The sequence below is a fragment of the Corvus kubaryi genome, unplaced genomic scaffold (assembly GCF_017639235.1).
Source record: "Corvus kubaryi isolate FWS band 111438036 unplaced genomic scaffold, C.kubaryi_AGA036_p1.0 37272, whole genome shotgun sequence".
NCBI classification, from domain to species: domain Eukaryota; kingdom Metazoa; phylum Chordata; class Aves; order Passeriformes; family Corvidae; genus Corvus; species Corvus kubaryi.
The window spans coordinates 2681793-2705375 of record NW_024581084.1 but is presented as its reverse complement, the minus strand read 5'-3'; the positions used below and the strand labels follow the sequence as shown (position 1 = coordinate 2705375).

The 23583-nt window shown below is 58.6% G+C and overlaps 1 protein-coding gene across 15 annotated transcripts in view; it reads right to left on the bottom strand.

Annotated features, from left to right (window-relative positions):
• Window positions 1–23583, bottom strand: part of RBFOX3 (RNA binding fox-1 homolog 3) — a 140547-nt gene that overhangs the window by 82929 nt on the left and 34035 nt on the right. The window contains exon 1 of one of the 15 annotated variants that reach the window (XM_042025593.1): window positions 23535–23583. The exons of 13 other annotated variants lie outside the window; for them this stretch is intronic. The gene's annotated coding sequence lies outside the window, so the exon portion shown is untranslated. Of the gene's footprint in view, window positions 1–22893; window positions 23065–23534 lie in introns of those variants that run through there. One more of the 15 variants, XM_042025595.1, reaches the window with a different exon arrangement.

Below are 23583 nucleotides of genomic sequence, written 5' to 3'. Positions count from 1 at the left end.
CTCACCTCGGCACTGCCAGCGCATTTTAAGCAGGGCCCGATGCCCCCGCAGTCAGTGATTAATGGGCGCGCGGGAGGGGGACGCGGTGGCTCCGTCCCACTGCTCTTCCCATGCTCTGCTGGGGCAGGACGGGCCCGGTTTCAGTGGCTATGGGCTGGCAAGAGTGGAGGATGCTGGATGCTGTGAAGTGATTCCCAGAGCCTCCTCTCCCTGCTGTCCAGACACCAGGCAGCGGATATAGGATACGATTCCCAGAAGCCAAGGTCCCTTACAGGGAGAGGAACGCACCACTCTGACATCACACTCCCTGGATGTGAAGACACATGGGAACATCCCACATGCCCAGCTCGGCTCTTCTCAGCCCACCCGCCATGGCCCTGGGGTGTGACAGGACCCTCCAATCCACGGCTCCATCAGGCAGCGGAGGCAATCAGCTGTAATTAACGGCTGCTGCGGGCAAAGCGCGGCACAGGGACCTTCTTTCCTTCTTTTCCCCAAGACTGCAAAATAAATTATCCTGCAAAGTTAGCAGAGGCTGAGCTATGGAAACAATTAAACAAAAATTAAATCTAATTCATTTATACTTGGAGCACAAAGTGGATAATGTGGGGGTTTTCTTTGCTCTCCTCTCTTTGCCTTGGTGTTACAGAGGACTATTATGGGAAATTAATCACGGGGAAAAGCAATGAACGTGATCTATCGCTCTTTAAAAGTGCACTGTAGTGATTATATAAAAATCTATTAGAGAGGCCAGGAAATAGCAGAGTGACACCATTTAAAAGAAAAAAGGAGACCGGGCTCATGGCAAAGGATCGATTTCTTAACTGACGGATCCACGGCAGAGGAAGAGGGAGGAGGTCAGACCGCGGGTGGGCAGCGGTCAGACCCGGACGGCTCCGAGGCCCCAGGGCTGTGCACGGCTGAACAGCGCTGCACACCCAAAAACCTTGTCCAGCGTCCCACACGCCGCTGCAGGGAGGGCTGACCCCGCGGGGTCGGGGCTCCCACCCAGCACAGTCCCACAGCGCTGCCGCACCGGCGCAGGGACGGCCGCCCCAGGCAGCCGCAGCGTCCCACCACATCCTTGGTGGCACTGCCCCACCTGAGGGTGCCCAGGAAAGTGACCCCATCAGTAGCAATGATCGGCAGAGCAGACCCCCCCTGCTCGGCCCCCGGCACACGCTCGGCTCTTTAACAGCGGTGATAAAACCTTCACCGAGGCAGATTCCACCATAAATCCCAGCCGGCAGCCGGGCCGGCCCCGGGCCAGCCTGACGCTTTAACGACACCATCAATCCCTGAGGAGCCCGAGGCGGAGCGGGGGGACACCCGGGCTGCAGCCCCGGCCCGCGGCCACGCAGGGCTGAGCCCCCCAGAGCCTCCGGTGTCGGCGGGTGCTGCACCCTGCGACCGGGGCTGCGGCGAACCGGTGACTGGCCACACGGCTCCAGGTGGGCAATCCCACCCCAACAATCCCGCATCTCTGGACTCGCCCACGACCACTGCAGCCACCCGGTGCCATCACCCCACGGCTACCACTTCCAAACGCCTCCAGTTCCACATTAGCACAGGGAAACACCTTTATGGGAATTTAATGGCAGTTTCTCCTCCCCACCAGGCGTGTGGAAGGCAAACACACCACACTCCCTCCACTGCATCATTTAAACGATTTGGGGAAAAAAAAGAGTGGAAAAAAAAAACCCCTTTGATCTCAGCAGCCCGCTTGTTTAGCCCATGCAGGGATTTAATTGAGAAGGGATGTCCTTGAATAAATGCAGAGATGTCCTCACTCCCCAGGAAGGCTGCTGCGAGTTGAACAATCCCCTGTATGAGGTTTTCTGCTCATCCAGGAATATTCTGGGACAACACAGCCCCGGGGCCGCTGCCGCATGTCACCCATCCATCACTGGGAATGCCGGTGGTGGGCAGGCTGCCGAGGCACAGAGATGGGTGTGGGGGCCCCAAGCCCTGAGGGAGAGGTGCTCCCAGGGCTGGGGACACCAGTCTGCCCCCAGACCCAGCACAGGGGGAGGTGGGGGGCAGGAGGTGGAGCAGCCATGCACCCAGTGGGGTGGGGACCAGGGCTCACTTGGCACAGGCAGAGGGGCTGCAGGTGGGACGTGGTGCCCCGGAGAAGCCAAGTTATGGCACAACAGAAGGCGAGGGGCAGCCGGTCCCTGAGAGCTGGCACTCACACCCGGGGTGCCAGCACTGGCCCCTGGCAAACGCCTTCCCTGGTGCCAGGCTTGGCAGGAGTGGAGGAGCCGCAGTGGCGAGCCTGCCAGCCCCGGCAGGGAGCTCGGCACCACCGGCCACAGCGGGCAGCTTCCTGCTCATTTCCTCCCGGCCTGCAGCCCCTGCCAGTGCTCAGCACCCCGGCATCCCTGCCCCTCCTCTGCCAGGTCCCTCCGGCCCAGCCGAGCTTCCTGCCAGTGCAAAGCCTCGTGCCGAGGAAGGGAACCAGCCCTGGGGATGCCCTTGTGCCACACACCTGCGAGGGGAACCAGAGAGGGGCAAGGACGGCCAGGAGGAGTTCCTCAGCGGCAGCGCTGCACCCACAGATTTGGGTCTCTGCATCTCCTGCCCCTGCCCAGCGCAGCCGGTGTCAGGCGCCGATCAGCAGCATCCTCCTCCTCCTCCCCGGCGCAGCCGCGTGGGTGTCTTTGCCGCAAGGCTCCCTCGCCAGGGAAGCGCCGCGCTATTTTAATCTGGCATCTCCCACCATCCCAGCGAGGTTGGCTGCGAGTGCAGCCCCAGGAGAGTTCTGCCCCGCGCCCCCGCACCCCGCACCTGTTCAGGATGCAAGGAACACCCCGAGGCTGTGCTTGGAGGAGCCGGGGAGGCAGGAGTGGGCTGGTGGGCACTGAAACCCAAGGAGGAAGCTGCTTTTACCCTGGAAGAGAATTCATGGTGATGAAGGCGAGCGCAGGGAGAGGACATGGGAATTCCCAGCTCATTAAAGTGCTGGCATCTGTCAGCCCATGGTAACAGCAGCTCCTCTTCTCCTCATCCATTGAAGTTCTTGTCCTCCCCCTGCCCAGGGGACTTGTGCTCAGCTCTGCAGTCGCCCCACCGCTGTCTCACCGCTGTCCTACCAGCTGTGCCACCAGCATGTGCCAGCACAGAGCCACAGGGATGCCGGGTGCCCACAGGGATGCCGGGCACCTGTGGGGTTGGTGCTGGGTGCCCACACGGACGCTGGGCGCTCGAGCAGTGCCTGGCCACAGCTGTGCTGGCGAGCGCGGGGGGCTGCAGGCGGAAGGCGAGTGGGAGCGCTCTCAGCCCCTGGACTCACTGGCTGCGGTGGCTAAAGGCGAGCTGATTAAAGCAATTAGGATTTTAAATAGTAACACCAGAGTGGCTCATCAGCACTGAAGAGGCAGTCAACTGACAGGCTGAGGAGCCTATTTAGGGATCCTGTTTGGCTGAGGATCCTCAGCGAGGCCCCAGGGCTCCCTCAGAGAGAGGGTGCCGGCACAGGGGTGCCCCAGGCACCCCACAGCCCCCCCAGTGTCCACCTGGGGACACAGAGCAGCCCAGTCAGGGAGTGCCAAAAGGGACAGCCCTAGACACGTAGCCAGCTCTGTCCCCTGCCCTGCTGCCACAGGGATGCCAAGGAGCACCCAGATCTGCCAAGGAGTGCCCTCTGCCCACTCCTCCCTTTCCTTAAGACTGTTTATTTTCTGTAATAAAGGCTCTGGGAAGTGAACGTGGAAGGAATTTCACAGTGTTTCTCAGGAGGCACTGCCGTGCAGCAGCAGCCCCAAAGCAACAGATACAGTGCCTTTTGCAACAGCTAAAGCCCCCCCATTTTGTCTGCTTGGACTCAAGGGCTGAGATGCCGGAGATTTAAGGCAGCCTGGTGGGAAATCCATCTGGTTTGGTGTATGCAGATCTCCAACCACAAAGGACTCGTGTACAGATGCAAGAACAGCATAAACAGCCTTGAAATGCTCCGGATCCTCCCCGCTGCTCATTCTCTACACCTGCACTTGCTCCTGGCTGTGCTGGCTGATGCCAGGGTGCCCATGGGTGCAGCATCCAGCCCAAGCACCCGCCAAGCCCAGCGCTGCAGGATGTGGCCCCCAGGGACAACGGGGGGACAACTGCAAGGAGCTTCCCAGTCCTGTCTCCATGGGCCCTGTGGGCCAGGACTGGGCTTCTGCTTCCAGACCTCCCATCCTCACTCCTGCAGCTGCATTCCAGTGGGGTGGCGAGTGGTTCAACACGCCCAGGCTCCAGGGCTCGATCTCCTCACTCTCAGATGGGGGAAAAAGGGTAAAAAGGAAAGGGTAGGAATGGGGAATGAAGGGCATGGGTGGAGAGGGGAGAGGAGGACAGGAATGGGAGGGGAAGGCAGGAGCTGCAGTCCGAGCACAAGCCTCTTGCCGACTTTCTTGCGAGCTCCGAGATGCCGTGGGAGGGAACTGGCACAGGCGCATTACGTTTATTTATAGGCCTTTCTGTGGCACTCGATTAAACGCTGTGGTGGAGATATTGCAGTGTGAAGAGTATTTAGAGCCATTTAACACCTCTTAGTCGGCAAAAGTCCATCTAATTCCTGCAATGAATTGGAAAAAAGCAAGGGCAAGAGCAAGGAAGATGCCCTCTCAGCCCTGGTTTCACCTGGAAAAGAGATCTTGTGATCCTTGATGCACTTGTGGCAGTGCATCCATGAGCCCCACATGATGCTCCACTGCCTCCAGGCCAGCAGCCCAGGGACCGGTGTTCCGCAGCAGGACACTCACGCGCACCCTGCCCAGCTCCCACGGAGCTGCCTCTCTCCAGCCGCTGCAGCATGCTCATGGCATGCTGCTGGTGGCACAACTGCACAAGGTGCTGGCCAGCCCTGGCACCCCCAGGCCCTGTCTGTGCCAGCCCCAGCATCCCCAAGTCCTGCTAACGGATGGAGCCTGCCCAGGGGCACAGGAATTCCTGATGCTCAGGGGAGGCTCACTCCCAGCCTTCCCTGGGTATCTATAACTGCTCTGCAGAACCTCCCTATGGCGAAGGGCTGACCTGGGAAATCTCCAGATCTCGGGAAAGCCGTCAGGGGAGAGAGTTCAAAGGAAAGGCTGCCAAGTGCACACCAAGGTGAGCTCTAATTGCACCACTGCAAATCCACTGCTGGCCCTTTCGCCCTTGGATCGCTTTGTCCCACGCTCCCCTCTGCTGCAGAGCTTGGCCTGCCCATCCCCCAGACACGGGGAGAAGCCATGGGAGAACGCAGGGTGCTGCAGCTGCGTGGCCACACCGCTGCTTGCCCGTGGCAAATGGACGATGGACTGAGGCTGAAACACAGGGAGATCACACAGCCCTGGGCGATGCCGCTGAAGCACCGCCAGCTCCTGGAGAAGCACATTCCCCCTGGCTCTCCCAAGCACTGCCCCAGCACCAGGGACCCTGAACCCAGCAGCATCCCAGCAGCGCTGGTTTCGGTTCAGCTGAGCGTGTCCCAGTGCCTGGACAGGAGACACTCTCCGCTCTGCCCAGTGACAGACCCTCAGAGCCCCAGCAGGTCCCACCCCCGGGTGCCGGGGGCTGGCCAGGTCCAGTGGATGTGGGGTGCCAGGGCTCGCCCCGCCAGCTGCTCCTGTGCACCCGGGCCCATGTCGCTCGCAAATGGATGCAATTAAGTTGATACTGCAGCGGCCCATAATTGCTGTTTCCTCAGCTTGGCAACACGACCCCGGAAGCCCCCATTATACTAATCACTGTGACACGAACACAATCGCAGAACACATAAAAACCTGGTGTGCTTCGTGCTGAAATATAACCCTGCCGAAGGCTGAGCCGTGCCATAAATCTGCTCAGCACTTAACACTGCCGGCTAAATGGCCCCGCTTAATTATAGCTCCATAAACAGGACTTTATAGCAGTATCAATACTGTCGAAAATCAATCCCGCTGATGGACAAAGGGACGGGCTCATTTCCTGCTGCCCTGGGGCTGGGCCACCACTGCTCCCTGCGATCCCAGCTCAGGGGAATCTCCACTCCCATCTCGGACACGCGGTGCCCGGCCGCGCTCCACCGGCCGCAGATTGCACCCGGCCTTGGTCCGGCGTTGCCACAGAGCCACAGCCAGGACATTAGCATGGCAACCCACACCGATCTCTGTCAATTACGCTTCAGTATTTGAGCTCTAACCAGCTTCAAATTGAATCAGGGCAAAATCATCAGTATAAAAAGTGCCCACACCAGCCCTTCAATTCCAGCACTGGGAAAAAAAAAAGTTCTACATCTCATAATGGCCTTCTACCCCATAATGAACAGGAAAAATAAATTAGATTCCCAGCTAAGGGTATATTTATACAATTTCATTATGTGCCCATGAGAAAGTCTGGTTTTCACCAAGATAAAAATGAGCTCTCAGCAATGCTCGTGCTAAATAAATGGAGTGATTTAACAGCTTAACAAGGAGTGCGACAGAGGGGCTGTGGAACTGTGGCAAAAGTGGAAAATAAAAATAAAAAATATCAAAATGCTTGTGTTTCCTGCACTGCACTGGCACTGCCGAGCCAGATCCACCCAGGAGGAAGGAGACAGCAACGCTGGGACTGTGGGCGCATCCCAGGCTGTGAGCACTCGTATCCTGCCCAAATGAAGTAGTTGGGAGCAACTTCTGACTGCCTCATCTTCTGCTGCTCAATGTCCAATTGATCCTCATGAGCCAAAACCAAAATCCCAGTCCCTCTCCTCGCTGGCTGCCAGAGGGTCCAGCTCACTCTCGCACTGCCACAGCAGCCCAGGGATGCCAGGGCCATGAGTGCCAGCTGCCTGCAGGAGCAGTGAGGATTCTTGTGGCAGCTTTGGGGCTGGAAAGGGATATTTGCATCCTGGAAGTCATTTCCAGACTCTGAAAGCATGGCTCCTCTCCCAGCGCTGCTGGGAAATTCCCAATTCCTCCCTCCCTCCCAGTGGAAGGAACCTCCTGTTACCCAATTCCCATCTCCCTTCCCCTGCTCCACTTCCAGCCCTTCTGCTGCTGGGGGCTGCAGCACGTGTTCCCCACACCCATGAATTTCTCTCATGCAGCCAGGAGGGACCTGGCCAGAGTTGGGAGAGCTTCTCACCCTTCCAAGGTTATCTGCTCCCAGGGAGGGCTCCTCCATCCCACCTTCTGCCGCTCCTGAAAAGAGCATGTCAGCTCCCCCCAGCCCCATCCTGGGCCACGCATCCATCTGGGCTCAGCACCGTGTCTCTTCTCCAGCACAGTCAGGCTGATCCCAAATCCATAACCCACACTTGAATAGCTCATCCAGTTAATGGCAGAGCTGCCAGCAGGCAAATCTGTCCTCTCAGCATCAGCAAAGCCAGAGTGAAGCAGTTACCTTTTTTTTTTTTTTTCCTCTCCTTTTTAAATCAATCGCGAGGCCACATGGTCCATCGGTGGGATCTGGAGACCAGGAGCCATCTCCAAGACGGAGCTGCTGACTTGGCTGCCTATCACAGCTCTCCTGCCACAAGGTGACATTTCCCCCTCCATCCTCCCTACCCCAGGGAGCCGGGTGGATTAATAGTTCAGCGGGGCTTTGGAAATGTGTGCGCCGGGAGTTATGAGCCTGATTCATAACAGGAGTTCCCTCCCCTGCTACAGAGATTAATCACCGGTGCAAATGCAAACACCAGTTGGGCTCGCCCGTCCCCAGACCGCGGCACAGCTGGAGCGGAGCGGGGCCGAGCACGCTGCCGGCTCCCCTGCGCTGCTGCCGGGGCTCGGCCACGCCTGACGTCGGAGCCTGCACCTCCAGCATGATGGAAAAATGAACGCATTGTGGTTCCGAGTGCCTGCGTGCTCCATGCGAACACGGCAGAAGCCCTGGAGCCTACCCGCGCTGCCTCCTCCCGGCAGGAATTACGGGGCAGCACAAGCTCTGCTCCGGCCCGGAGGAGCTCAGCCCCTATGGGCACGGACTGGTTACAGCCGATTTATCCTTAAACACCTCGATAAACGCAGCGAGAGCCCAATCCCTGCACCAGGGATCCATCCCTCTCTTTGTGGGGCAGCTCCCAGGCATCCCACCAGAGGTGCTCCTGCCCGCTGGGAAGCTGCAGCTGGAGAACACCCGAGCCCAGCACTGCCCACCCTGCCTGGCCCCATGGGCACCCACCAGTGACCCTGACGTTTCCAGAGGCTCTTACCCTGAACAGAGCCAAACTCTTCCCAGTCAAACCAGTCCTCCCAGCACCATGCCTGCCCGAGGACAGAATGGAAATCTCCGTTCCCAAGGGGACAAGGACCATCCCCGTGATGCTCTGTTCCGTTCCGGCTGCTCTGGAATTCCTTCTTTCTGTCCCTCTAACATAAATAACAACCAGATCATTTTTACCACACCATTTTCCCAGCCCCAAGCAGAGCTGTTTCCCAGGCTGCTGGAATCCTTTACAACCCCCAAGAGGATTAGCAAATGATTTTTCACTCTTCCCTTTCGATTGGAGAGAAGAGGGATCTCGGCTCAATCGCAATTAGAGTGAACTGCGGCTCGTAGGCAGAGGAAGCTGCGGTTCCACTGTGCGGCAGGAATGATCTAATCAGGCACCGGGTCAGATCACCAAAAAACAAACCCTGCAGAGATGATAACGGCTCATACCTGCCCCGAGCTGAGCCGGCTGTGAGCACTGGGCCTGGGGAGGCACAGGGAGGGGGGGGTGATGGAGATCACACGGCAGCACAGGAACCACAGTACAGTGGTGCAAAATCAGAGGTGAGGACCTCTGCACTGTGCCTGGCCTTCCTCCTGGGAGGAGGAGGAGGTGAAGGAGGACTCCCACATCTCCCTGCTGACATTGGTAGACCACCTCCCCAAGCGACAGTGTGGGTCTGTGCCAGCTCCCCAGGATGGGCAGCTGCTGGAGGACACCCCATCTCCTTCCAGCTCCCAGCCCCAAAGGCCCCCATGCTTGGGAGTTCCCCAGGCAGGCCCAGGGGCCACAGTGCCAGTGGAGGGGTCCTGCTGCAGCACTGGCCCCAAACGGGAAAAAAAAAATTGCCTTCTCTGGCAACCCTTGCTCTGCCCTTCCCAGCTCCCCCTCTGTTGCCTAATCTGCTCCTCACCCCGAACCAAGGAGGCTGCAGGTTCAGTGGGGCTGGACGCTACAGATTAGATTGCATCTGTCTGGGTATAAATAATTTACTGCTTGATGGTCAGAGTGAATTTAATTAGTTCTTGTTCTCCTGATAGAATCAGCCCACCGCTGCTAAAGCATTTCACTCCGAATTAGCCTGAGAAGCACTAACAAGGCAGCGCTAATTTTACACACACGACATCCCCCACAGTCTCTGAAAATACAGCTCCACAGAGCAGGGAGCAGTGGCCCTGCAGGGCTGGGAGAGGGGCAGCGTGAGGGACGAACCCCGGCACAGCCTGGGCAAGGAGGGATGTGGGGAGGTGGCATGGATGGGCACCAGCACACAAACCCCATCCCTTCACCTTTTGCTCTGGCCTTACTTCCAGTTCCCCAGGGATCTGGAGAGCAGGCAAGGGGGCAGGGAGCTCGTAGCTGGCAGAGCTGATACTGCTGCCTGTTGGGTCTCCTCTTGCCTGGGAAGGGGCTCCACGCCAGCTCAGTGCCCACCTCACCCCCCTTCTTCCAGCTCCCGGGGTCATGCCAGGCCACTGGCTGCTGGAATTGCTGCCACAGCCTTGGAGAAGCACCAGAGCACGTCAGCGCTCCAGGGGGACGCGTGCTCACTCACCTGGAAGGGAGAGAAAAGGGGGGAACAGTGGGGGCAGCTGCAGGAGATGGGCACAGATCACTGGGGCAGCGCCGGGCCCCAGCAAACCCCAGCCCTGGGCTGCACCCCCGGCCCCAACAGATGACTCTGGCACCCCGTGTTCAGCATCCTGTCCAAGCCCTGGCTGCATACTGACCTCATCCAAGTCAATGAGGGGTTCAGGCACGACCCAAGGCAGCGAAGGTGGCAGAAAGGCCCCTGCCCCACCGGCTGCATCACTGCAGACTGAGCTCCTGGCCCCCAAAACCTGCTGTGTTCCCATTTCCCTGTGCTCAGTAATGAGCCCTGGGTTCTCCTCTAAGGACGGGGCCTCTCTGCCTGCAATGCTTTACTGCTCCTGCCTCCCTGCTCTGACCTCCCCTGTCGCCACCAGGATTTATGCTCCACATTAACAGTCTGCCCGAGCCGCTTCCCGCTGGGGCGAGGTGGCACCGCAGCTGCCCGTGCCACACTGAGCCCTGCTGATGACCCCAGACCCCTCTGAACAGCTCAGGGTGACATCCCCCCCCGTCACCAACATCTCTGCAGACACAAATCCAGCGCATTTCCACCCAAAAGTGAAATTTGGGGATACGGGCCAGCAGGGAAAGGCTCCAACAGCAATGATGCTCCGGGTTGTACCAGAGGGACCCTGCTCGAGAGGACCATGTGGGGAACTGGGTGCTCCTGCTGATTCCTGCCTGGAGCAGAGGCAGCCCACCACGGGCTGCCCCCCAGCAGCTTGGTGGCCACTGTTCCTGCTGGCACAGCCACACTCCCACACACGGAACAAACCAGCTTGTTTGGGCAATGGCTCTGAGCCGCTAATCCTCACTCAATAAATCACCTGTAAAGGTGAAGTGGCCACAGCCACTGGCAGCTGTCAGGAGCCGCATGGGCAGAAGCCACCCCTCAATTCGCCCCAGCCCACAGCTGCTGGGCCGCTGGTGCCACAGACAGGGATCATCCCCAGGGCACAGCAGCTTGGGGGGAGCAGCATCCCTCCTTCCCTCCCTGTCTCCCTCCCTCCACGAGCTCATCCTCTGCCCAAGTCACTCTCCCCCCACGAGGAACAGCCCGTACGATCTCGCCCTCTCTCCTATTTACGCATAAGCCAAGCTGACAACTCCTCTTCATCACGGTGTCAGAGCCTTCCTCGGCGGCCATGCATCTCAAGCAGGACAGCACCATAAATATTGCATAGGAGGTGTTTCTAATCTAGTTACAGGCTCAGCCTGCCTCTCACGCTCTTCCATCAGGAAGCCTTGGATTGAAATTGAAGTGTATTAGTATAATTTTATCAGGTTTTATTAAGCCTGGGGTCTCACGTTTTTGATATATAGTTTTAATTAAATTTTAAGTCAAAGAATGCAGTCCTTCATATTTTATCTTGCCGTGGCACATCGGGAGGAGGCAGTTAATCAGCACGTACCAAAACATCCCTTCGCCCATGATGAACGGGCAGAAACTTTGCCAGCAGAGCCCAATTTCCCTCCATCGCCCACAGCCCGACTGAGCCCCTACCCAGCTCCAGCCAAATCCCCATCCCTGCGCCCTCCTGCCCTCCCACACCAGCGCTCCCGCAGGAGCACGCGCAGGTGGAAGGGAAAAGCCTCCGGACTAAGCAGGGAAGAGGGAAGGTGGCCCAGAGGCAGCTGGCACCAGGGGCTGCTCCGGCTGGGCTCAGCAGCTGCCACTGGCAGCGGGGGAGTGGGCAGAGGCCCAGGAGCAGATCCTGGCAGGCCCTGCCCGCACGGACAGAGCCAAGGGCTGGACCTTCACCTCCCCTCAGGGCAACCACGGGGCTCTGGGCTGAGCCATGCACTGGAGCCAGGGGCCCAGCCCGGATAGTTCCCTCCATCCTGGGAAAAGGGAATCCCAGCCCCTGGCTGTGGGGACCGCCCAAGCCTACAGTGGGTCCCCAAGGGTGCAGCAGCCCCTCAGGGATGGCACAGCTCCCGGCAGCTGCCAGCTGCACGTCGGTGCCAGGAGCATCACCAGCATGGTGCACTTCTTTCTGCTAAGAGCAGTTTGGGGACAAACCTTGAGGTCTGTGCCTTCTGCCAGCGAGAGCAGCAGATGCCGTCGCAGCTGGCACTGCCGCTGCCCTCACCTCATGGCTCCCTGCCCAGGGAGGGCTGTGACTCCTTGGGGACCCAAGGCCACAGTGGTGGCAGATTGCTCACAGGTCCTTGGGAAGGCTGATTCATCCTGGCTGGAAGGAGCCGTGGCACAAGGCAGAGCAGAGGCAGCTCACCCACCCACCCACCCCTTCCCTGGGCATCGTGATATGTCTGGCTGCAGTTGTGCCCTCCCCACGCACGGCTGGGGCAACACAACTGCATCCCATCAGCCCCCATGCACCTTCCCCAGCTGGAGCATAGCAAACCCTCTGCTCCAGCCAGGCTGGGGTCTCCAGAGACCTGACCTAGAGCATCACCACACCCCCCAGCAGCAGAGCTGGGGGACAGGAGCTTTGGGGACACACACAACACACTCCCCCATACCAGTGCCAGCATTGCCTTAGCTGGGGCCAGAGATCTCAGAGGATTCCTGAGGATGGAAACAGCTCAGCCCAGAAACATCTCACGTCCTGGAGCTTCCCTGGTATGGAAAGCAGGGGAGCTGAGCACAGACCTGTCTCTCCCAGTTGAGGTGCTGAAAAATTTATCATCAAACTTGCCAAAATGAACTCAATTAAAAACCACTTTAATGGAATTACATTAAAAAAAAAAGGCCTCATCTTTCCCACATCAAGGTCCCCATCTGGAAGAGCAGCAGAAACCACCAGCACAGCGTTACAGGTGACGGGTACAGCCCTGCCAGTGACAGCCACGTCACCGACCAACACACCCCGGCAGGGCCAGGTGCCCATGGACTGCGGTGGCCCCAGGGGAGCAAGGGACCACGGGAGCTCTCAGTGCTCCCCCAGGACTTGCTCCAGCATTCCACTGCCTCCCCAATAAGCACTCCAGCATTCCACCGCCTCCCCGGACAGCCACGTGCCATCCTGGGGAACAGCCGATGCCCACAGCCAGTGTGACAGCACACGGCTACGGCGCCATCGCCGACAACAGCGACGTCCTTGCGACGACGAGGGAGGGAATCCCAGGACAAGCAGGAATGGTTCTGCTCATCAGCTGCAAGACTGATAGACTTGGGGGGTGGGGAGCATGTTTTGCATTTCTTTCCTTCTCCTTTGCAAAGAAACAGGGATTTGGGGTTGGATTTGAATTTCATCCAGAAGAAAATAATTTCATTTGAAAAGGAAGCAGTTGGATTGCTTAACACGCTCTGTCCCTACTCCCATTGAAACAGGATGTGAAGCACAGAGAGAGTTTCAAGCCAAGCAGCCACACTCCTGCTGCACCACAGCCCGTGGGTTACCCTGGGGCCCACCAGCCCCCTGTGCCGCGCCAGTCCCTCAGCCTGACGGGATGGAGCATCCTGCAGGCACCTGGGCAGCAGGAACCCCACACAGCTCTGAGACTCGGCACCAGCAAAGGCTTCCCACGCACAGGGGCTGCAGGAATCACTGCTGGGGGGCTCCTGTCCCCCAAACCCACAGCTCAGTGCATGCAACACCCCGGCCCTGTGCCCGCCACAGCAGCAGCACGGCACCAGCGTGGCAGCTGCCCACCGGCATCCTGCCACCCACCCCAGTGCCGGTGCTGCCGGAGGCTGTGGGTGCTGGGGTGCCACCAGGGGCCTGTGGGTACCTGTGCCGAGGCTTCAGATAAATTTTAGCTGGGCAGCAAGAGAGCAGGGCAGCACGAGCTGGCGAGCGAGCACACTGCATGTCATTCCAACGCGTGTATTTATATCCTTCCCCGACGCAGCATCCCTTTGTAAAGGCACGGAGCGTGTACAGGCAGGGCTGTCAGTTCAGCGGCATGGTACAAGTGTTTGATATGGAGATTTTGGCAGTGGGAATGGATGTACCTCGCTGAGAGGTTTATGTAAAATGACAGCTTCTGGAAAATGAGGCACTCAGATATAAAAAAAAAAAAAAGAAGAAGAAAAGAAAAATACAAACAAAAGGGAGGGAGGGGAGGCCTTCGCTCGGCGAGGCCAAAGCGGATCTCTACTTCCCGCTGGCCCCGAGCAGCTCCCACCCCAGGCGGCAGCAGAGCACCGACCCCACCAACTCGGCTCGGCTGGTTCAGCTCCAGACACGTGCTCCCCCACCTCGGCCGCTGCCCCATTTCCATCCCATCCCATCCCTCCTCCTCCTCTCCCCTGTTTACGGGCTGAGCCTTTCATCGCCGCTGCGCGTGGGCGTGCGCGGGCGGAGGATGCCTGGGAGCGCTGCTGTCAGCGGGCCGGGAACGCGCTGCAACTCCTGCCACAGCAGGCTGGGACGAGGGACACGGCACCAACAGAGCCGGGCACTGGCTGGGACCCTCCCCGGGCTAGGATTGCGGGATGCTGTGCCAACACTCCCCGTGCCACAGCCGGCATGGGGGAATGCGGTGCCTGTGGAGCCGGGCAGCGGCCGGTCCCCATCATGCTGCCGTGCCAGGGGACAATGCTGAGGCCCACAAGCAACTCCAACACCCATCAGAGTCTGCACTGGCAGACGCTGCTGGTGGAAGCTCAGCTGAGGCCAGAGGCACTGCAAGGGGAATGGATGCGATCCCACCTCCAGACAGACCCAGACCCATTTCCTGGGGAGTGTTTGCTCCCTCACTGACTCCCACCCAGGCCCCCACCACTCACCTCGCCTCAACTGACTCCAGCTGCGGGAGGCAGAGATAAGCACCCCTAGCAGGGCCATCTATCTCATCCAGGAAGGAACGTGGCAGCAGCACCCAGCCAGGCTGGAGTCCGGCTCATCCTTCCGAAGCCACAGCCAGCTCCCTCCTTTGGCTTTACACCCTCTTCCACCCCCTGTGCCCAGCAGGGATCCGTGCCATGGCCGAGGTGGAAGCAATTCCTGCTGCAGCTATAATGATCCATAAAGAAGCTGACTTGTTTCTTACCGCTCTGAAATGAAGGATGGTGATTACCCTCCATCCCAGTCCACAAAGCCTAATCCAAATTGATGGCCTCCCAGAGATTGCTTCTCTTGCCTCTCACCAATCCAATACCCAGCTCCCCTACACACATCTACTCAGGAGCAAAACGTCAGCGTAATTCACACAGGCTCTGGATGGAAAGGCCATTTATCCTGCAGGAAAGGCTCCTGGACACGACATTACATTAATGGCACGTTAGGGAGAGGTAGCAGTGCCAGCCCTGCCTTTCTCCAGGCCACAGGCAGCAGGGCAGGGACCTGCTCCAACCCCCTCAGGAAGGAACCCCTGTAAGAGACCCCTCTGCAAGGTGTGGAGGTGCCAAGGAGCAGCGGCACAGGGCAGCGCAGGGCTGGGCATAGCTCGGGCTCCCTATAAATATCCTGGAGCAGGACTGACAACAAAGACAACAGCTGAGCCACCACCATCCACCCCGGCAGCACAGCACAGCCACCCAGGGACCCACCCTGTCTGCCCCCCCAGACCTGAGGGGGACCTGGGGGAAAGAATCTTTGATGTCCCGATCCTGGCACGTGTGTGTTTGTCCCTCTGGCTTCTGTAGGTGCCCACAGCAGGGCTCGCTAGGGACCTGGCAGGCCAGGCAGTGAGGGAGCCTCAGCCACGGGCCCCAGGACACGAACCCGAGGAGATGGCAGCTCTGTCCCTGGAGCACCACGCTCAGGCCACTTGGCTCCACCGTCTCTAAGGATTCACATCACCGAGAGCCTCCGCTGACCTTGGGCATCACTGAACAGGAGCCCCGAGGCCCCCAGCTGGCCCCTCTCCTTGGCCGGGCACTGAAGGCTCCCGCAGCCCGGCCTCAGGCCGTGAGCCGCTGGACACACGTGTCAGCCCTCCCTTCGCTGCTCCGATCTCCTCATTCTGCTGCACCGCAGGTGTGCGCGGCACTCGGAGCCAGCGCGGCCGCCGAGCCCCGCCAGGAGAGCCGGCTCTCTAATTACACAGATAACAGCAAATCATGACAACAGACCATCGCGGGGACCAGCGGGGACCGCTGCCGCTCCGACAGCGGGGGCTCCGCGCCTTCCGACAGCTCTGTCGCTCCGCACTCGCTCCCCGCAGCCACGGGGATGCAGCCGCGAAGAAAAAAAACAGGAGAAGGAGGGAGGGAGGGGAGTGGGGTCTCTTCACTTGCTGCCCACTGCAGCCCTTCTCCCCGGCACCGCGGCGCGCTCGGCTGCTCCCTGGGCACTGACGAGAGATCCCATCCAAAGGGATGGGCGGGAGGAAAAAGCGCCCTGCACAAGACGAGGCCAAAGCCGTGGCACCATCTGCCCTGGGGAGCACCGGGAGCCACTGGGAGCCCTTACCTGCCTGTGCAGGGGCACCCCCGGCAAGCAGCACCCACAGCCAGCACCAGGGCACGGGGGGCACGAAGCCGGCACACCTCGCCCCAGGGAGGGCCACCCCATCACGGCTTTCCCCACCGACTCCGGCACTGACCCAGCACCCATCTCACCCCGAGGGAAATTTCTGTGGTGAGCAGCTGGAAGAGGGCTGCGCTGAGCCGGGGAGAGCCCGGGCAGCCTGACTCACCGGCTGCCATCGCTCCCACCCCGCGGCAGGTGGGCGGCTGCGCCAGGAGGGGCTGAGCGGGGATGCAGGAGAGGGGGGGCTACGGGGAGGGTATCCCCGGAGAACAAGGAAAACAAATCCAAACTCAAGCGATATTCACGGAGCCAGCACAGCCACCACCGTGCCCAACCAGCAGGAGGATCCCGAGCAAAGCCATGAGGACTCAAGCACTGCTCCAATCCCTCATCGTCCCCAAAATTCTTCTTGAACCAGATGTGCCCTCACAGTGCCAGGCCTCGGTGCATGCATGCGCATGTGTTTTCATCCCAGTCTTTAAATGAGGTCTTTGCTGAGAATTTACAATTCCCTCATGGCCTCAATCTTGCAAAGATTGCTTTTTTAACACTGTTGGGCTTTAATTCTAATAAGCCTCCTCTTTATTACGGAACCAGGTCACATTGCCTTGACACTGCAAGAAAATCTTTCATCGGGAAAGAAAATGGAGAACGGAAAAGAGAAATGAAGGAAGGGAGGAGGAGGAAGACAGGGAGACAAACAAATAAAAGCTGCTCCCCTCAGCCTGGGGACTTTGTGACCCCAGTGAGGCGCCGGCGGGCAGGGGGAGCAGAGCCTCCCCACGGTGCCGCTCGCACCCCGGACGCACAGGATTATTTCTGGTGCGGCTTCACTTCCCACGCACCCTCCCACCCTCCACTGCTGAAAACGCCGAGAGGAGCGCGGGGGGGGGGGGGGGGGGGGGGAGCTTGACAAAACTTTGACAGAATGAGGACAGAGTCCAGCCCTGCCTGGACAGATGGCCACCACGGCTGGCCCAGCACAAGGTCCCCGTTACCTGGCTGGAGCCACGGGGATGGGAAGCGGTGCAGCAGCAGCAGCAACCAGGCACCACCAGCCCCGGTACTGCTGCCAGCAGAGCTCACAGCCCTGCACTGGCAGGACGCAGCACAGCTTCACCTTGCCATCCAACAACTGCTCAAGCGTGCACTGTCCCTTCTGGAGCCTCCAGCATTCCCCCAGCACCCAGAACTGGGCTGGAGGGGGCAGCTGCTGCCTCCCTGGTTCCCCAGTCCCTGGGGTTTGCCCAGCTCAAGGCACACAGTCACAACCCACTCTGTCAGTATCTTACATCATGGCCACTGTGACAGAAATGGGCTGATCTTGTGCCCCGCCTGGGCTCCCTGTGCCCGCATCTGTGACCTCCCAGCGCTGGACCAGGGGCAGCTCAGTTGGGACTCATTAAACCCCCTGCCTGCACTGGCTCCTGGACAGCGAGGCCCTGTCAGCCAAACCATGGTGAGACGGGACTCAGGGCACTGGCCCCTGCTCCCAGTGCCTCCCACCACCCTCCCAGCAGCCCCAGTGCCTCCCATGCCCCACGGCAGTTTTGTCACTCAGTGGGAGCATCCCAGGCTGTGCTGGTGCACAGCAGTGTGTGACCGTGGCACATTGCATGTCACCAATGACACCAACAGAGCAGCCCCCTTCCCAGCCTGCTCCAGAAAAAAAGCTCTTGGACAACCCAGGCTGAGCTTTACCCCATCAAACAGGAGCCTTTTCCAGGGTGGGCAAAGGGACAAGGTTCCCAAACCCCAGGAGGGCAGAGGGGGGAGGCCACGGCTACTCCAAATGTAGATGTTTAATTCTCAACACTGGCAGCTGCACTCAAGGCAGGAGAGGCAGGGAAGCCATGCACAGGGGTAACCATGGCAACTTCACGGAAGTTAAATAAAAACTTCTTTAAAAAAAGCTAACGAGGTCCCTGAATCATGCTTTATCAGCTGTGTTGCTATAAAGATCGAGATCCAGCCAGCTCAGGATTCCTAATTACTCCTTGAATATACTGGAGAGAGCTTTATTTAAAAAAAAAAAAAAAAACTGGCTATGCATGGAACAATTTCGGCCTCTCTCCACGCCGGGATTTGCACAGTCCGTGAAGCACCTGGTCCCAGATGGATCTGCTGGTGAGAGCCCTCCCAGGCAGCCCCCACCTGCTCATGGCTCGGCGGGCTCTGGTGGCTGCACCCCAAGCCCTGTTCTTGTGGAGGGGGCACAGGGAGAGCCCCACCAGTGCTGCTGCCACACCATGCCATGCCAGCACAGTGCTTCCCACCACAGCACTGCCCACAGGAGCATCCTGTGCACCCGGCTGAGGCTGTATCCTGGATCTGGGTGGCTGCAGCAGGTGCCCTGGGCTGGCCATGGCCCCCTTGGCGCAGGGGGATGTTCTCCAGCATCATCCACCACCCCTGCATGCTAAACACCTGCACACAGAGCCCTGCAGTCCTGATCCTGCCAGAGAGGGACTCAGGCACCAGGGCAGTGACACCCCGACCTCAAGGATCACCATCCCAGGGCCAGAAGGCAGCCGAACCAGCGTCCATCCCCAGCAGCTCGCACCCCTCGCTGCCCCATCCGGCGCAGAGCTGCCATCACTGCCCACAACCCAAAGCATGGGTTCTGAGAGGTCCTTAAACCCTTCTTCCTGCAAAACAGACTCTTGGACAACCCCAGTAACCTCTGGAGAGTGAACAGACCCTCCCAGCCCACAAACAGACCGTGCTGGAGCACACCCACCAGTGGCTGCACCCCAGCACTGTTTGGGGAAGTTCCACTGAAACCCCCATTTCCATCAGCCATGGCAACAAAGGCTGCTGAGGATCTGCCAGAGCCAAAGGTTTGTCAGCAGTGACCGGGGACCTCCCAAACCCAGACACGGGACAGCAGTGCCAGCACCCCCAGCTCTCCCCTTCTGCCCCCCCAGAGTCTGAGCCCCAGAGAACACAGCACTGAGAGCTCCCTGAGCCCGGCTGGGCACAAATCCCAAAACTATCACATCTAGCCAAAGGATGCTGGGTTTTCTGCTAAGGAAAGGGCTGCACCATGAGCAGCTTTAAAGGGTTATTTGAGTCTTTATTTTCACAGCTTATGGTACGAGTAAGTGAATTACAAGTATTATTTACTATATTTTTAAACTCATTTAATTTAAGCTGATTCTGAATGGAAATTAGAATTCAATTAAAATGTGGGGGGGAAAGTCAGCGTTTTGAAGCAGATTATTAAGTAAAGCTACATTAAACATGTTGGAAGTATAAATATCTGGGAACAAGCTCTATATTTACAAGAGGATTTATTCAGCCAAGGAAGTATCATCCATGGCCCAGGAACTGAGGAACCTGTTATCAAGGTCAAGATTTTATCAGCAGGTCTCAGATTCTCACATCTGTGTTTCACCCAGAGCTTGATTAAGAGTTTAGAAGCCTGGAAAACTCTCCCTTTTGCTCCAGCTCCTGCTTTAGAATTAATTGTTTATCGATCCAACAGGAGGAAAATATTCTCTCTTGCTGCGGAGGAGCTGCCGGGAGCTGAGCCTGTTGTCAAAAGTTGTTTTATCACTTCCATAAATTCCAGCTGCAGTGACTTCCTCAGCCTCAATCGCCCCATTTCTCTGGACATGCTCACAGGTCCCTCCGATAACTTTGGCAGATTACAGCTCTCAGGCTGCTGCCCAGATTCCCACTTTCAGGAACCCCCAAATCCATCAGACTGCCCAGAGGGAGCAACAGTGGCTCCATTCAAAATCCACTAGTCCAGGTCCTCTTATATATGTAAATGCCATTTTAGCCCCACCTCCTGCCTCGGCAGCGCTGAGCACCAGAGGCACAGCAGGCACTGTGGCACAGGCAGGAGAGGAGGGAACCTGCTGGGGCTTGGAAGTCCCCATCCCCACCCCTGGCACAGCATCCCACACACCCTCACACCAGCACCAGCCCAGACCCAAAAAGAGCTGGTTTTTGGTTTGGTTTTTTTCTTCCCCCAGGTAGAAAAGCATCCCAGAGGGGAAATGTGAGCAGTCTGGCAGAGCCCACGGAAGCATGTGCTTCTTCCACCTTCGGGAAAACCAACAGCAAAACACTGGGAGAAACCAGCTCTGCCCATCAAGGAAACCCTCTGGATCCCCTTCCTCCCATTCAGGGTCCGTCCTCTCAGCCCCTGAACCTCCCAGGTGATGAGGGTAGCGGGAGGAGGAGACACATCCACAGTGGATAATGGAACAGGGAAAGGGATCCTGCGTTCCTGTGCGCGTTTCTACCCATTAGAAATTCAATCTAGTCCAGTCGGGAAGAGACAGGGATGCCTGGAGCATCTGCATGCGAGCGGAGCGAAGGGGAGAACTGCCTTCAGACTGGTTTATTAGAGGTTCAAAACAACTGTAATCTCAATAACTAATGAAATGACAGAGAAGGTGATTTTGCTTCCTCATCTGGTATCCCAGCCTGTCAATTAATTTGCAGGAACGTACATCCCAAAATACCTCAAACAATTCCAGCAGAAAGCACTGGAACAGCACCAACAGCAGCCGCTGCCTGTACAGCAAGAGGAGGGAGGAAGGAGAAGCTGCTGCCAGCAGCACCGAGCATCCCAGCCCAGCCAGGGATGGAGCATCCCAGTGGAAGAGCTCTCGACTGGCGGCAGCTCTGTGGTGATGCCCAAGGAGCTCCAGGCTCCCAGCACCACATGGCTTCAGCCGCAGCTCCATGACTGCAGCACCTCCAGCACAACCCCCTCCACCTTCCCCCGGCTCAAACCTCCCCCCCAGCTCCCCTTTCTCTGCCACGGCCCTTGGAAAGGAGCAGATCAGCCATAAGGACTCATTATCCACTGAGCTCTCACCCTGTAAGGCTGTAAATTAAAAGAGAACTCAAATAAATTACGGAACTTCCCTCATGCCTTTTATTATCTCAACAACCTTCAGAGGGATTTATCCACCGTCAGCTGAGCAGCTGAGAGCTGTGCCGACAAACTAATTCAAGAAATGCACAGCTGAAAACCTTTATGCACCAAAGGAGCAATTTGGCCCAAGCTGCTGGAGAGCAGCACTGGGGGGACCCTCACCCCCCCAGTACCTGAAGCCAGCTGGCTCAAGCCCCACTAATGCACTCCCCTCCAGCTGGGGAGATTCCCCTCAGCCACGGTGGCAGAAGAACTAAACTGTCCCATCCTGGGTGGGAAAGAGAAATCCTGCTGTGCAGGGCAGGGTGGCAAAACAGCAGCTGCACAGAGAGACAGGCTCTGCCACCAGTAGAGGCTGCCCAGCCATCCCAGTGCCTGGGATGTCATCCTGGTAATTCAGGACGACATGTTCTGGTGATGGGAGATGGAGAAACAGCGCAAGTGGGAAAGAGAAAAATCCCAGCCCTTGTCACAGAGGGACTGCACAAGTGCAGAGCGTATGGAGAGTGCACCACTGGCTGAGGAAAGCTAGAAGAGGTGGTTTGCCAAAGGGGGCATCACAGAGAGCAAGGGTCGGTATCCTAAAACATCCTAAAACCTCCCAGGCTGCCCAGGAGCAGCAGGAAAGGACAGGAAAGGCACTGCCACAGCCCTGTGTCAGTGACGGCTCCCTCAGCACCTCAGCTCTGCACTGCCTGTCCCCACACGGTGCCCAAACTGCCAGGGAGGAGCAAGAGCTGCCACTGCCAGGCTGGGGCTTCCCAGCCTCTGTCCCCAAAAGCATTCAGCAGAGGCTCACACGCTGCTGTGGCCGCAGCCAGGGCTCTCTGCGGTGCCAAACAATCACACACATCACTCCAAAGGAGGGGGAGAAATAAAAATTCTTCAGTATTTTCTGTGAAACAGCAAACAGAGCCTTGGCACCTCTCCCTGCAGCCAGGAATGAGCTACAACCAACAGCCAGGTCCAGGCAGCCCTGCCAGCCCCAGCCACTGCAATCAGCCCCCCCCTCCCCAAAAATTATCAACTCCAGGCTCTTTCTCCATCTGTTATCCAGAAAAACAGCCTTAATTTCTTGCTTTGTGAGGCTTTATCATGCCTCAACCATTTTAGCCTGAAAACAGGAAGCTGTTTAGGAAGCAGAGTGCCTTCATCTCTGCACTGTACCCAGCATGGCCAGGCCTCCGGGTCTGGATATCACCAGATTGCAAACACCACTGGGCAGCAGGATGCAGCCCCAGAACACTGAGAGCTGAACCACAAGCCCTGGACATCCCAGAGAACGATGGGCACATTAGAAGGGAAAAAGAATGCAGCATTCCCCAACGGGCTGTGTCCCCCAGGACAGAACGCAGCAGCCAAAGCTGCCCTGCCCCAGTGCCAGGCATCTCTGGAGGCAGTGAGTGAGTGCCAAACCTTCACCAAAGGCAGCCGAAAATAGCAGGGATTGTTAATGTCACGCTCACTGGAGTGAGAAGCCGAGAAATCCCTGCTCCCCCCATCCCTCCGCCTGCACACACGAGCACTGCCAACGCCTTGCCAGGCTGCTCCCACCGAATGGATGGGTCTGTGCCCCCAACTCCGGGCACTCACTGCCCGTGCAGGGCCTGCCCCACACCCCTGCCCCGACCCCCACGCCGTGGCTGTTTACTTCAGCTCTGCCCTGATGCCCTCGGAGGTGACGCTGCAAGCGCTGTGCAGCTCCTGGCACGCACACCTCTGGGGACCAGGATAACGGCTGGAGAACGGCACTGGGCATTTCCACATGGAAAACGGCACTGAGCGTTTACACACACCACACACATAACCCAGGTGACCCCCGAGGGGCCTTGGCCATCCGTCCGCCCCTCCCCACGCACAAGCCCTGCACATACCTGCACTGGAAGCCCGTCTTGCAATGAAATTCCTGGAGACAGGCAGGGATTCAGGAGAAGAAAAGCCCAGGGAAAGCTGCCTTGCTTGCCTGACTGCCCCACAGCTCACCCAGCCCAAGCGGGACCCTCTCTTTCTCGTCCTTTATCCAGACTCCACCTCACCTCACACAACTTTTTCCTACAATTTACCTTCACCTGGAGGCTGTAATGACAATTAGCGCCAGGTTTCTGTTAGCAGCTGCCCCTAATTAAGGGGCAGGACGAATCCTTAACACAAACTTAATGGGGCCCCTCACACATCGCGCGTTGCCCCTTGATCGGACCGGCTTAGCCACCGAACCCTCACGGGCTCCAGCACCGCCGCCACAGAAGCCGGTCCCGGAGCGCCGCGGGGACCGCCTGGTGCCGGGGTGGACGCTGCCAGCCCGGCCTCCCCCGCTCCGCCCGGAGCCGCCAGCCTTCCTCCGGGATGCGCTCCGGCAGCGCCGCCCCGGGGCTGCCGCTGTGACTCCCGGGGCGGCTCTCGGTGGACATCCCTCCCCAGAGCCGCCCCGGCGGAACTTCACCGCCCCCGCCCCCCGCCCCCCTCCCCGGTGCCGCCGGGCGGGGGTGCGACGGTGCCGCCGCCCCCGGTAACTCACGCGCTCAGACGTCCCCGCCGCGGCGGCGCAGGGCGGCCGCGGGTCCCCG